The sequence below is a fragment of the Aethalodelphis obliquidens genome, unplaced genomic scaffold (assembly GCF_003676395.1).
Source record: "Aethalodelphis obliquidens isolate GAN/ISIS:26980383/991018 unplaced genomic scaffold, ASM367639v1 scaffold62, whole genome shotgun sequence".
Taxonomy (NCBI): Eukaryota; Metazoa; Chordata; class Mammalia; order Artiodactyla; family Delphinidae; genus Aethalodelphis; species Aethalodelphis obliquidens.
The window spans coordinates 9,551,603-9,567,188 of NW_020838006.1; positions in this window are offsets into that span (position 1 = coordinate 9,551,603).

A 15,586-nucleotide genomic window follows, 5' to 3' on the forward strand; every position below is an offset into this window, starting at 1 on the left:
AAAGATGTTAAAAAAAAAAAAAGGAAATTAAAAGCGAAAAAAAAAAAAAGTTTGATCTGAGATTCCTAATGAAGAATTCCAGTGCAGCCAATATAAATGAGCCTATATGAGCAATTACATTTATATGAATAATCTGGTGATGTATATTGAAACCAGACTTATTTTGAACTAATCAGCCTTAATTTGGCTGGACTTAGTAAAAAATGAGGATAATCTAGAGAGAAAAATTATGTTTCAATAGTATAGCTTTGTGGATATTGAAGTTTTGTATTTAGTATCTATGTCCAAGATGGCTCCTTATTGCTGTTACCTTATTATAAAGTTTAATTGAACTAGTAAAAGAATATCCTAAGCTTGTTTCTAAAGCCAATCATGGTAATCTATATCTTTGGATGAAGATCAGATGCCCTGTGACCTACAACTAAGAGATTATGCACACTGGAAAAGATATTATTTAAAGGATTGTCAGCAAACTAAATAAAAAGACCCTTAAAAGATACTCTTAACTATGATATGTACCACAAAACTGAAGGGAATTTACTCGATTTCATATTTCCCATTTAAGAAGGGCCTCTGCATTTGAATGTCTATAGAAAAGACTGCTAACTCCAAACGACACCCACATCAGGATGAAAAGAAGACAACAGCAGTGGAAGACAGCTGACATAAAAATCTGGACCAGGCCCGTAAGAACCATCCAACTAATTCAGACTGCACTGTTTATCAAATGTTTGTCTTCCTACTTCCTATCAAAATGGAAAGTTATTGTTTTACTTCTAACCATATTTTTCACCCCAGTGTTCAGCATGAAAAAAAAAATTCTCTAGTGAAGTTGTAACAGAGTATAAATATTCATGACATGTATCCCTGCTTGTTTTAAGTGTATTGCTAAACGTGTACAATGCTTGTGTGACAATTAAGTACAAGTGATAAACTGTATACCCTGCAAAGCATTTTCCTATTCACATACCTGTGAGCCTGTTCATGATATCTGATGAGTTTTCCCCCAACATGGAGAACTAAGCAAAAAAAAAAAAAAAAAAAGGCATAGGACCAAGGGACATAAATGGACCCAGAGCAGGCAACTGGGCGACCACTCTGGCAACGCTGGAAAAACATATTGATTATCAATCAATGGGTCTATTTTGGGTCTATTAAACATGCATTGTACATCTGCTTTAGCCATTAAAAAAATCAAAATGAAATAACTGTGGTTCAGACGTCCAAAATGGAACTAGGTGGCCAGTATGGATGTGGGTTCAGACATGTTCCTACACTACTGCAAACTTGAATTCTCTAAACTTTATCAGACTTAAGAATATCATCAGCCATTTTCAAAACAATATCTAATGGCAGCTGCCAACTGCAACCTTATCCTCTCAAGGTCTTGTAACTATGAAACCTTTTTCCTACTTTAAAAATAGTAATAGCAAATGAGACAGCTCAAGCTATAGCCTCCCAGCAAAAGCCTACTTGGTTACTAAATATCTGTAAAAAGGAAGCACTCCAAAACTTATTTTCCTGGTTGCCATCTGAAATAGGATTATTTTGAAGAATACTACAAAGGTGTATTTTAACCATTATCTGCATTGTAATATGTCTAATAATTTTCAAATGTTTGTCTAGGTGCTATGACAAAGCAATCAAACAGAGAGGTAATATTTTCTTAATATAAAATATTGATGCTAAGCTTCAAATTCGAGATTATTTCCAACTCTGTGTCCATTCCCCAAATTAGTCAGGACTATGCCCCACATCAGCAGGAAGTAACCAGAGCGGTTGTCACCCCATTCCCACAGAGAAGGGGAAAATTGAAACAGAGATGGACTGACACTGAGTTCTTCTGCCAAGTTTATGATTAGCCTCTCAATCTAAAACATCCCCTTTCATGTGCTGCAGCTATTCCTTCTCAACTGAGGAATATCAAAGAAGAAGGGGGATTGAAACCATGTACAAGCACCTGTGTCCTTCTCTTTGAAGAAGAACGCTGACTCAAGAGTCAGTGATTGGGAAATGTGAAGATGTAGAAACAAACAATAGCAGATGGGCTGGGGAACTGGTAAGAATTTATAATTCTGTCAAGTAGCAGAATCACCCAAGTTAGAGTTTTCTGAAAGATATAAAGGCCTGACACGCATTCCTGAGTTCTTTGTACAGGAAGCAGTCCCCTCCAGATGAAAACTACTGACAGCAAGAACATAGACCCCAGACTGGATGAAAACCAAAGGTTAATGAAGTTTGAAATTTCACCCCGATGCCAGCCAATCTGAGAATTTGCCATGAGGTGATCATGCTCTGCTTCTTAAACACTATAAAACTACTCACTACCCCCTCCAGGGTGGGCCACAGACTCTTGAGGGCATTAGACTGCTGTGGCCTCCTTTGCCTGACAAAGCAATAAAAGCCACACTTTTCTACTTCACACAACACTCTGTCTCCGCCTTCCTATTCGGTACGGGTGACGAGAGGCGAAGTTTCAGCAACAATATGATCATCTCAAGGTCCATCTGTGTTGCTGCAAGTGGCATTATTTCATTCTTTTTATGGCTGAATAATACTCCATGGTCTATACATACCAAAACTTATTTATCCATTCATCTATGAACATAGGGTTCCTTCCGTGTCTTTGCTATTGTAAATACTGCTGCAATGGATGTTGGGGTGCATGGGTCTTTTTGAATACGGGTTTTCTCTGGATATAGCACAAGGAGTGGGATTGCCAGATCATCTGGTAGCTTTTTGTAGATTTTTAAGGAACCTCCATACTGTTCTCTATAGTGGCTGTTACCAGTTGCCATTCCCACCAGTAGCTTAGGAGGGTTCCCTTTTCTCCACGCCATCTCCAGCTATTATAGTTTGTAGACTTTTGGATAATGGCCATTGTGACTGGTGCAAGGTGAGACCTCATTGCAGTTTTGATTTGTGTTCCTCTAATAATTAGTCATGTTGAGCATCTTGGCGTGTGCTTTTTTTTTTTTTTAAAACAGTATGAGTGAAAGTTACCTCTTGAAATTGGCTTTGTGACATTCTGCCCTGATCTGAATGTTTTTTGGATTGCTTACCACAGGACATTGCTTGAGGGCAGGTGTCATTTACAGCCCCCCAGGCCTTGTGAATATGAACATGTGCCCATGAGCACCAGATTTAAAGTTGTTGTTTCAGGAACCAGCCACAAGGCGGCAGCATTTTCTCATACCCAGCTCTGGTTACTCCTGCAACAACCACCTTAGAGAAAGTTGTGTTCCCCAGTTGTAACTTTGAGTGGTATGTGCTAGAACCAACACCCAAGGGAGTGTCCCTGGTGTCCAGTGGTTAAGACTCTTCGCTTCCAATGCAGGGGGTGTGGGTTGGATCCCTGGTCAGGGAACTAGGATCCCACAAGCCCCAGGGTCAAAAAAAAAAAAAAAAAAAAAAGAAATTCCAGGGGGTTGTGTCTTATAACCTCTTCCCCCTTACCCTTCTTGCCCGGGTCAGAACCCAACCCTTGGAGAACCACTCTGCTGAGGGTGCTGTCCTCCGGAGGTGGGGCGACTGTGAAGAAGGAGGATGGAGGTGGGAACCTTCCCAGCAGGAGACATGGAGACCAGGTAACTTTTCAAAGCTCTTGCAGCCCAGTGAGTCTACCCTCCTTTGGGTGCACTGGGCTTGGTTTAGCTGTAGGAGTGCAGGCCTGGATCTGGAGATGGTGGTTCCATGCACAGGGGACCAGGTACTCCTGGTCCAAGGAGGGCTCATTTCCTGGCACATCCTTCCCAGCACCAAGTCCCTTGGACAGTCCAGGCCTTGGGACTGAAGCCTACCAAGGCTCCAGGGATGTGACACCAGCTTGGGTCAGCGAGGCCTGAGGTGATCATATGAGGCATTTCTTAGTTTTAGGGGTTTTTTTAATTTAGTTTTTATTTTCTAGTGGAGTATAGTTGATTTACAGTGTTGTGTTTTCTTAGGTGTTTGGCAATGTGATTCAGTTATAGATAGACATATATTTGTTCTCTTTCCAATTCCTTTCCCATATAGGTTATTAAAGAGTGTTGAGTAGAGTTCCCTGTGCTATACAGAATGTCCTTGTTATCTATTTTATATATATTGGGGTTTATGTGCTAATCCCAACCTCCTCATTTATCCCTTCTGCCACCTTTCCCCTTTGGTAACCGTATGTTTGTTTTCTAAGTCTGTGAGTTTGTTTCTGTTTTGTAAATGCCTTCATTTGTATCAATTTTTGGTTTCCTCCTGTAAGTGATATCATGTGATCTTTGCCTTTCCCTTTCTGGCTTACTTCACTGAGTCTGATCATCTCTAGGTCCATCTATGTTGCTGTAGGTGGCATTATTTCATTCTTCTTAATGCCTGAGTAATACTGCATTGTCTATAGGTACCACATCTTCTTTATCCATTCATCTGTTGGTGAACATTTTCACTGCTTCCATGTCTTGGCTATTGTAGATCCTACTGTAGTGGACGTTGCAGTGTGTGGGTCTTTTCTAATATGGGTTTTCTCTGGATATACCCCTATGAGTGGGATTGCCAGATCATCTGGTACCTTTATTTGTAGTTTTTTAAGGAACCTCCATACTGTTATTTATACTGGCTGTTACCAGTTTCCTTTCCAACAAGATTGTGCCAAGATTTAAAACTAGTGCTTTCAGGCACTCAGTATTCACCAGGACTACAGGGATGTAAATGACTCCTGCCCTCAAGAAATGTCCTTCTGTAGGTAATCAAAAAACAATACAAAGATTGCCAATTTTCAAGAAGGCAATTGCAGCAGCCAAATTTTACTCACACTGTTTAAAGAAAGGTCATGAAAAGATACTCAACATCGGTAATTGTTAGAGACCTGCAAATCAAAACTACAACGAGGTATCACGTCGCAACAGGCCGCATGATTATCATAAAAATGTCTACAAACAATGCTGCAGAGGGCGTGAAGAATAGAGTTCCCTCCTACACTGTTGGTGAGATTATAAAGTGGCAACAGACACTACAGAGACCAGTATGGAGGTTCCTTAAATACTGAAAACAGAGCTACTATACGATCAAGGAATCCCACTCCTTGGCATATATCCAGAGAAAACCATAATTCAAAAACACACATGCGGGCTTCCCTGGTGGCGCAGTGGTTGAGAGTCCGCCTGCTGATGCAGGGGACATGGGTTCGTACCCCGGTCTGGGAAGATCCCACCTGCCGCGGAGCAGCTGGGCCCGTGAGCCATGGCCGCTGAGCCTGCACGTCTGGAGCCTGTGCTCCTCAATGGGAAAGGCCACAACAGTGAGAGGCCTGCGTACCACAAAAAAGAAAAAAAAAACAAGAAAAACCATACGTGCACCCCAAGTTTCACTGCAGCACTATTTACAATAGCCAAGACATGGAAGCAACCAAATTGTCCATAGTCAGATGAATGGATAAAGAAGAAGTGGTAGATAGAAACAATGGGCTATTAGTCATGAAAAGGATGAAATAATGCCACTTGCAGCCACATGGATGGACCCAGAGGTGATCACACTAAGTGAAGTAAGTCTGTTGCAACAAAAATAGAAATGAGGTTTTTCCTCTCCTGTTAACAAGGAAAAGAAAGGGAACAGTGAACAGACTAGAGGAGAAACATAAACTGGCCTGAAAGAGGTAATCAATCCTAGTTTCACTTTAACTATCACTCATCTGTAGTGTCTGTAACTAGATTTGGTTTTCACAAAGCTAACCTCTAACACTCTCTGACGCTATGTGAATTACATCCTGCACCTATCACTCCTTAACTCTGTTTGAATTATATCCTGCCCCTAACATACTCTGTGTTTACACTCCCTGCACTCCCCTGTAGCAAATCACCCCTTGTAGCATTCTGCATTTCAGGAAGGAGGTTGCAGGCCGATAAGTTAGAGACAAACGGACCCAATTACCGGGTTGCCTGACGCTAGCTGTGACTGTTTTGAAATAATGCGGAAAGAAGAAAAATGCGAGACCTTCACCACTTTCATCCTTATCACCTACCCCGGACTTCGAGCCTCACCTATAGGACTTCCCCTTATGCCCCAGGGAAGGGGGTCACAGTTCTTGAGGTGTTAGTGTGCTGCATTTTCCCCTTTCCCTGTCAAAGATAAAGCTATTTTTCTTTTTCTCCAAAACTCTGTCTCCATATTTCTGTTCGGCATTGGTGCACAGAGAGCCAAGATTTTGGCATCAAATCCGAGAGAGAAAGATAAATATATGATATCACTTACAGGTGGAATCTAAAAATTGATACCAAGGAAGTAATTTACAAAAGAAACAGACTCACAGACTTAGAAAACACACTTATGTTTACCACAGGGGAAAGGTAGGGGAAAGGGATAAATTAGAGGTTGGGATTAACATATATACACTAATATGTATAAAACACATAATCAACAAGGACCTACTGTATAGCATAGGAAATTCTACTCAACACTCTGTAATAACCTATATGGGAACAGAATCCAAAAAAGAACAAATATATGTCTATGTATAAGTGAATCAAGTTGCTGAACACCTGAAAAAACGCAACATTGTAAATCAACTATACTCCACTAGAAAATAAAAAATAAAAAAAAAAACTAAAACAAAGAAATGCCTCATATGATCACCTCAGGCCTCGCTGACCCAAGCTGATGTCACATCTCTGGAATCTCGGCAGGCTTTGATCCCAAGGCCTGGACTGTCCAGGGACTTGGGGCTGGGAAGGATGTGCCAGGAAATGAGCCTTCCTTGGACCAGGAGTACCTGGTCTCCTGTGCATGGAACCACCATCTCCAGATCCAGGCCTGCACTCCTACAGCTAAACCAAGCCCAGTGCACCCAAAGGAGGGTAGACTCTCTGGGCTGCAAGAGCTTTGAAAAGTTACCTGGTCTCCACGTCTCCTGCTGGGAAGGTTCCCACCTCCATCCTCCTCCTTTACAGTCACCCCACCTCCGGAGGACAGCACCCTCAGTAGAGCGATTTGCAGGGGTTGTCCCAGGGATGAAGGGTAAGGGGGAAGAAGTAATGAGACAGCATCACTTGCGTGTTTCTTTTGGCACGTTCACTCCAATTTACAACCCAGAAACACGACTTTCACTAAGGCTCTGGTTGCCCGAGTTCCCAGAGTGGGGCATGAAGAAATCCTGCTGCCTTGTGGCCATTTCCCGTAACAGCAACATTAAAACCAGTGGTCTTGGGCACTTAATAGTCACAAGGCCTGTGGGGCTGTAAATAACATCTGTCCTCTAGAAATATCCAGGGGTAGGATGGGATCAAGATGGCAGGGGAGTAGGACGTGATGCTCAGCAGAGCTCAGCTTCTCCCCAAAGATACATCAAACATACATCCATGTGTGAAACAACTCTCAGAGAACATCTACTTGAACAGTATCAGAAGATCTCAGACTTCCAAAAGGGCAAGAAAATCTCCAGGTAACAGGGTAGGGTAGAAGAGAGACAGAGACAGAGACAGAGACAGAGACAGAGAGAGAGAAGGAAAATCAGGACAGGACCTGTGCCTCTGGGAGGGAGCTGTGAAAGTGGAAAGGTTTCCACACACTGGGAAGTCCCCTCACTGGCAAGGACAGAGGGAGAGTTTTTGCCTCAGAGCAGAGTGCAGCAACAGGTGTTTGGAGCGCAAAGCGGAGAGAGACCTGCACACATGTTCAGTACTGCCTGGCTCTCCACAGCCTGAGACACTTGTCTGCTTGCCTACTGGGACGGGTGGGGGCTAGGTGCTGAGGCTCGAGCTTCAGACGTCAGACCCGGAGGAGAGGACGGGTTGGCTGCGTGGAGACAGCCTGAGGGGGCTAGGGTGCAGTGTGCCACAACTGAGGGAGTTGGGGAAGAAGCCTGGGCCCATCAGAGAGGCAAGGCACCATTGTCGGGGGGGGGGGGCACACGAGGAGAGGGGTGGGCCCGCCATAGGAGCTCCTTCTCTGCCCACTCACAGGCAGCAGGGCACTGCCTACCGCCTCTCAAGCTCCAGCGGGGGGCATGAGCCGTGGCTGCCATCTTGGACTCCAGAACGGGCCTGGACTGCTGCCACCACCACCACGGAGGGTCCTGTGAGCGGGTGCAGGTCACTGCCCTCACCCTCCCAGGAGCCTGTTCAGCCCACTGCCAAGGATCCCACGATCTGGGGCCAACTTTCCCAGGAGTGTGCATGGTCCACCACCACTGCTGATGGCCCTGCAACCTGGCGCCGACCACTGCCCCCACATCCAAGAGGCCACACGACCCACCTCCACCACCTAGGGCCCCAAGATCCAGGGTGATCTTCCCCAGGGGCCTGCAACCCACCGCTGCTGCTGCAGAGGGACCCATGACTAGGAGCCAGCCACTGCCCCTGCCTTCCTGGGAGTCTGTGCAAGCCATGCACCTGCACACCTGCACACCCCCTATCAAGGGGGTAGCAGCCAGCACACACTGAGGTAAGAGACGGCAAGCATCCAAACCAAAAGCAGCCCTCCTGCCAAAAAAAATGTTAAACCTACACAAGCTACACAGGGACGCCCCCGCATATAAACAGCCCTCCAAGACTACAATAGATACTTGTTTTCCTAAACTCACAGACTAAGAGAAATAGAACCACAGAACTGAAATAAAGAAGCAGAGGATCCACTCTCAGCTAAAAAAACCAAGAAAATTCCCCTGAAGGAAAAAACAATGAAACAGACCTCTTCAGTCTAACAGACACTGATTTCAAAAGAGAGGTAATGAAAATACTGAAGGAATTAAGAAAGGCTATGGACAGAAATTCAGATTACTGTAAAAAGGAACTAGAAACTATAAAGAGGAGCCAAGAAAAATTAGAAAATTCATTTCCCGAGATGAAAGCTGAGCTCAAGGCAGTGAATAGCAGAATGAATAATGTGGAAGAGAGAATAAGTGATCTGGAACATAGAATAATGGAAATTACCCAATCAGAAGAGCAGACAAAAAGCCAAAGGAAAAAAAAAATAGCAATATAAGAGACCTATGGGATAATATAAAGCAGGCCAATCTACATGTTATAGGGATTCCAGATGGAGAAGAAAGAGAAAAGGGGATTGAAGATGTATTTGAAGAAATTATGGCTGAAAAGTTCCCAAACCTAAAGAAGGAAACAGATATCCAGATACAGGAAGCACAGAGGGTCCCAGACAAGATGAACCCAAACAGACCTACACCAAGATATAATAAAAATGGCAAAAGTTAAAGAGAGGATTCTAAAGTCAGCAAGAGAAAAACAAAGAGTTCTTTACAAGGGAACCCCCATGAGTCTATCAGCTGATTTCTCTACAGAAACACTGCAGGCAAGAAGGGAGTGACAAAATATATTCTAAGTCTTGAAAGAGAAAAATATGCAATCTAGAATACCCAGCAAGATTTTCATTTGGAATAGGAGGAGAAATAAAGAATTTCTCAAACAAGCAAAAACTAAAAGAATACAGCAATACTAAACCTATCCTAAAAGAAATAACTGAAAGGTCATTTCTAAATAGAAAAGATAGATGCAAGAAGAAATAGGAAGGAGAAAACCACAATTGGAAAGTAAATCACTTAAATTAGCCAGTATATGGATCAAAAAGAAAAACAAAACCTATTTGTGAAAGCAATGATAAACATAAGGAACAGCAAAAGGATAAACATGAAGATGTAAAAAGGGACATCAAAATCATAAAATGTGGGGAAGGAGAATAAGAAAATGCTGATTCTTTTGGGTTTTTTTAAGAATGTTTAAGCCTATATAACTGTCAGTCTAAAGCAAGCATATATAACAAGGGGTTAACAACAGTTGAAAAACAGGGCAACCACAAATCAAGAACATACAATAGGTTCACAAAAACCAAAAAGAACACAAGCATAAAATAAAAGGAAATCATCAAACCACAAAAAGAAAAAGAAAGGAATGAAGAAGAAACAAAGAATCAACTGGAAAACAAGGTTTGAAATGGCAATAAATAGACATGTATCAATAATTACCTTAAATGTCAAGGGAGGGCTTCCCTGCTGTGCAGTTGTTAAGAATCCGCCTGCCAATGCAGCATACACATATTTGAGCCCTGGTCCGGGAAGATCCCACATGCCGTGGAGCAGGTAAGCCTGTATGGCACAACTACTGAAGCCCACACGCCTAGAGCCCATGTTCCGTAACAGGAGAAGCCACCGCAATGAGAAGCCCATGCACTGCAATGAAGAGCAGCCCCCGCTCGCTACAACTGGAAGAAAACCCATGCACAGCAACAAAGACCCAACACAGCCAAAAATAAATAAATAAAAACATTAAAAAAAACACTAAGGAAATCTGAATAAAGTATGAACTTAAAAAAAAATGTCAACAGACTGAGTGCTCCAATCAAAAGGCACAGAGTGTCAGACTGGATAAAAAAAAAAGAGCTTACAGTATGCTGCCTACAAGAGACCCACCTTAGGGCAAAGGACACACATAGATTGAAAGTGAGGGGATAGAAAAAGGTATTTCATGCAAACAGAAATAACAAGAAAGCAGGAGCTGCAAGACTCGTATCAGACAAAATAGACTTTAAAGCAAAGGCTATAAAGAAAGATAAAGAAGGACACTATATAATGATAAAAGGATCAATACAAGAAGAGAATTTTATACTCATCAACATACATGCACCTAATATAGGAGCACCCAAATATATAAAACAAATACTAACAGACATAAAAGGAGAAATTGACAGGAATACAATAATAGTAGGAGATTTAAACACCCCACTCACATCAATGGACAGATCTTCTAGAGAGAAAATCAATAAGGAAACAGAGATCCTAAATGATACAATAGAACAGTTAGACTTAATTGATATTTTCAGGACATTACATCAAAAAAAAATCAGACTACACATTCTTTTCAAGTGCACATGGAACATTCTCTAGAATTGACCACATACTATGGCACAAAACTAACTTCAACAAATTTAAGAGTATAGGAATTATTTCAAGCATCTTCTCTGACCACAGTGGCATGAAACTAGAAATCAACCACAGGAAAAGAAATGAGAAAAAAACAATTACATGGAGACTAAGTAACATGCTACTAAAAAACCAACTGGTCAATGACAAAATCAAAAAGGAAATTTTAAAAATACCTTGAGACAGGGCTTCCCTGGTGGCGCAGTGGTTGAGAGTCCGCCTGCCGATGCAGGAGACACGGGTTCGTGCCCCGGTCCGGGAAGATCCCACATGCCGCGGAGCGGCTGGGCCCGGAGCCTGTGCTCCACGGTGGGAGAGGCCACAGCAGTGAGAGGCACGCGTACCGCCAAAAAATACCTTGAGACAAACGACAGTGAAAACACAACCATACAAAATCTATGGGACGCAGCAAAAGCAGTTCTTAGAGGGAAGTTCATAGCAATACAGGCCTTCGTCAAAAAAACAAGAAAAATCTCAAGTAAACAACCTAACCTACCACCTAAAAGAATTAGAAAAAGAATAACAATACCTAAAGTCAGAAGAAAGATGGAAATAATAAAGATCAGCGTGGAGATAAATAAAATAAATATTGAAAAAACAACAGAAAAAATCAACAAAACCAAGAGCTGGTTCTTTGAAAGGGTAAACAAAATTGACAAACCTCTGGCTAGGCTCACCAAGAAGAAAAGAGAGAGAACCCAAATAAACAAAATAAGAAATGAAAAAGAGGTGACAGTTTGCACATGGAAAATAAAGTGAGCACTTCAACCACGTGTGGCGTATGACTCAAACCCACCGCCTGCCTGCGCAGAACATTCCAGAGGCAGAGCCTCCAAGGCACACAGACCCGCCTGTGGCTCTGGGAGGTTGCATCCCCTCCCACTCCCTACCTGTAGGTCCTTCCTGGCCGGCAGGGCGGATGCTGTAGAGCAGGTGGTGCTCATTCCAGGCCGATGGGCGCACATGGAACCCATGTTTCACTGTCAGTTTTTGTGCTTGATTTTGAGAATGGAATTATAGGGATTTTTAAAAAATGTATCTTAACTGATGTCTGTCAGTGTTTACAGCGCTGCCTCCAGGCTTTTAGATCCCTAGTTAGCTGGACGGGGAGGCATTTTGGTCACCAGTTCACTCTTGTGCTTTGATGTTTTCCTGTCTTTCTATCCCACTCTGTTCCCAAGAGCAAAGATTAATTTAAAGGCAAAGATGGAGTCACTGTAAACTAACCTGTCCTCATTTACACCTTCCTTTTCTTTTCCAGTGCAGAAATTAAAATAAGTATAAAGCAAAAAAATAACCCCACAAAAACAAAAAAAACAAACCACTGTGCTTCCCTGGTGGTGCAGTGGTTAAAAATCCACCTGCCAATGCAGGGGACACGGGTTCGATCCCTAGTCCAGGAAGATCCCACATGCTGCAGAGCAACTAAGCCTGTGCACCACAACTACTGAGCCTGCACTCTAGAGCCCACGAGCCACGACTGCTGAGCCCGAGTGCCACAACTACTGAAGCCAGTGTGCCTAGAGCCCATGCTCCACAACAAGAGAAGCCACCACAATGAGAAGCCCATGCACCCCAATGAAGAGTAGCCCCTACTCGTTGCAACTAGAGAAAGCCTGTGTGCAGCAATGAAGACCCAATGTAGCCAAAAATAAATTAATTAAATTTAAAAAGAAAAGAACACTACAGGCCAATATCTTTGATGAATATAGATGGAAAATTTCTCAAGAAAATATTAGCAAACTGAATGCAACAACACATAAAAAAGATCATACACCACGACCAAGTGGGATTCATCCCAGGTTCACTAGGATGGTTCAACATACACAAATCAATCAATGTAATACACCACACTAACAAAAGAAAAGTCAAAACCACATTATCATCTCAATAGGTACAGAAAAAGCACTTGACAAAATTCAACATCCATTCATGATAAAAACCCTTACCAAAGAGGGAATAGAGTGAACATATCTCAACATAATAAAAGCCATTTGTGACAAACCCACAGCCAATATCATACTGAACAGTGAAAAGCTGAAAGCCTTCCCCCTGAAATCTGGAACAAGACAAGGATGCCCACTCTCACCACTTCTCTTCAACATAGTATTGGAAGTTCTAGCCACAGCAATCAGACAAGAGAAATAAATAAAATGTATCCAAATTGGAAGGAAAGAGGTAAAACCATCACTATATACAGATGACATGATACTATATATAGAAAACCCTAAGGACTCCACATAAAAGCTACTATAATAAATTAATTCAGCAAAGTAGAAGGATACAACATTAACATTTGGAAATCATTTGCATTCCTTTACACTAACAATGAAATATCAGAAAGGGAATGTAAAAAAATAATACCTTCTAAAATCACACCAAAAAACCCCCCACAAAACCTAGGAATAAACCTGACCAAGGAGGTGAAAGACTTATATGCTGAGAAGTATAAAACGTTAATAAAGAATATTAAAGAGGATTCAAAGAAATGGAAAGATAATCCCATGCTCTTGGATTAGAAGAGGTATAAAGGCGATGTGGTATGTATACACAATAGACTATTACTCAGCCATTAAAAAAGAATCAAATTCTGCCACTTGCAGCAACATGGATGGACCTAGAATGTATTATATAGTACCTTAGTGAAATAAGTTAGAGAAAGAAAAATACTCTATGTTCTCACTTACACATGGAATCTAAAAAATGCAAGAAAGGAATGTATGTAACAAAATAGCTATAGACTCACAGAGAACAAATTAGTGGTTACTGGTGGGGAGAGGGAAGTGGGGAGGGAGGGAGAGTAGTTTGTTTCTCTTAATCCAATACCCCTATGTAGAAAATAAACAAGGATATATTGTACAGCACAGGAAAATATAGCCATTATTTTGCAATAACTTTAAGTGGAGCATAATCTATAAAAATATTAAATCAATATGTTGTACCCCTCAGACTAATGTAATATTGTAAATCAACTGTACTCCAGTGGCAGTGACATAAAGCTGCAGATCGCATAGCCATGGCGAGAGGGCTCAGGTTTCAGGCCTGCTTCCCTTGTCATGTAGTCCCCAGGGATCAGATCTGATTTCAGCCCGCCTCCAAGGGTGGGCAACTTGCTGGCGCCTGTGCGCTCCCAGAGCTCATAGAGGTGGCACCAAGAAGGAGGCTGCTATGGTGGTCCTGCACCTCCCTTCACCTGCCCCTCAACAATGGTGCTTCGCTTCTGTGGCTGGCCTGGGCTTCTTCCGCGCACACCCCCGCTTGGGCACATACTATACTCCAGCCCCTTCAGGCTGTCTCCGTGCAGCCAACCCCAGTCCTCTCCCTTGGTCTGTCCTCTGAAGCCCAAGTTTCAGCACCCAGCCCCCGCACATACCAGCAGGCATGATTCTTGGGCTGAGAACTGCACAAAGTAGCACAGATCCTCTGTGCAGGTCTTTGTTTTGTCTGCTGCAAACTGGCTGCTGCGCCCTCCTCCTAGTCTCTGCAGTTCCCTTTCTGTCCCAGCTGATCTCCGCACCAGTGAAGGGGCTTCCCAGGGTGAGGGAACATTTCCTCTTTCACAGCTCCCTCCCAGGGTTGCAGGTCCTGTTTTCTTCCTTTCTTTTTTCTTTTATCCTATTTCATTATGTGGAGATCTTTCTTGCACTTCTGGATGTCTGAGATCTTCTGCTAGTGTTCAGTAGGTATTGTGTGAGGATTGTTCCACATGTAGATGTATTTTTGATGTATTCAGTATTTGCAGGACAAGGTGAACTCCACATCCTTCTATTCCACCATCTTGATTCAATCCCTGTATGATTTTTTTGCCCTTTTTCTTCTACTACAGGAAATCAAATGATCAGTGCCTGAAGAAGACTGACTAGAGGCCCAAGGACACAGCAAATATCAAGGTCATCACACAAACATCAGCCCCACAGCACCCTAAAGCCCAGAACCTAAAGAAGCAGAAGAGGGGACAAACTGCCTTAAAAAGGACATTAAGTCATGTATACTTCCTGCAAGAGTGTATCAGAGAGCTTGTTTCCACCGATATTGACAAGAGACGCTACAAAGGCAGTTTAAGTTTCCAATATAATAGGGAAAAAACCGTTACATTGGCATTGTATTGTATTTTCCCCGACTATCTTTGAGGTTGGGTGCCTCTTCATATGTAACATGATCATTTTTATTTCTCTTTCAGTGAAATTTAATTTCACAGGTTCCAAATATTTTTATTTGGTCACTACTATTTTTTGTCTTGAGAGGCCGTTCAAATATACTTTATATTTGTGGTGTCTTCTCCCACAGCATCCTTCCAAGCCAATTACTGTCCACCCAGTCACTAAAAAATTTGTCAAGGAACTTGTTTTCACACGTCACCCACCACTCAAGACACCTGATATGAGGGCGATCTGCCTTGAACAGCCTTACATCAAGAACTCTGTACTGAGCTCTTTGCTCTCAACTTGTGGACCAGATAAATAATGAGGGTATCATTATTACCTCACAACCTGCACCAAGCACATTGGTCAGTGCTCAAACATCATTGCCAAGGTGACAGGCAACAGGCCTGGGATCTTCTCCTATGATGTCCCCAGCCTGCCACCAAGACATCTGGTCTGGACCATGTCATCAACCACAAGGCACAACTCAAGTGTCCTGAAGTAGACTCAGTGTGTGGACCAGAGCCTGTCAAACATAAATGTGACCAGGACT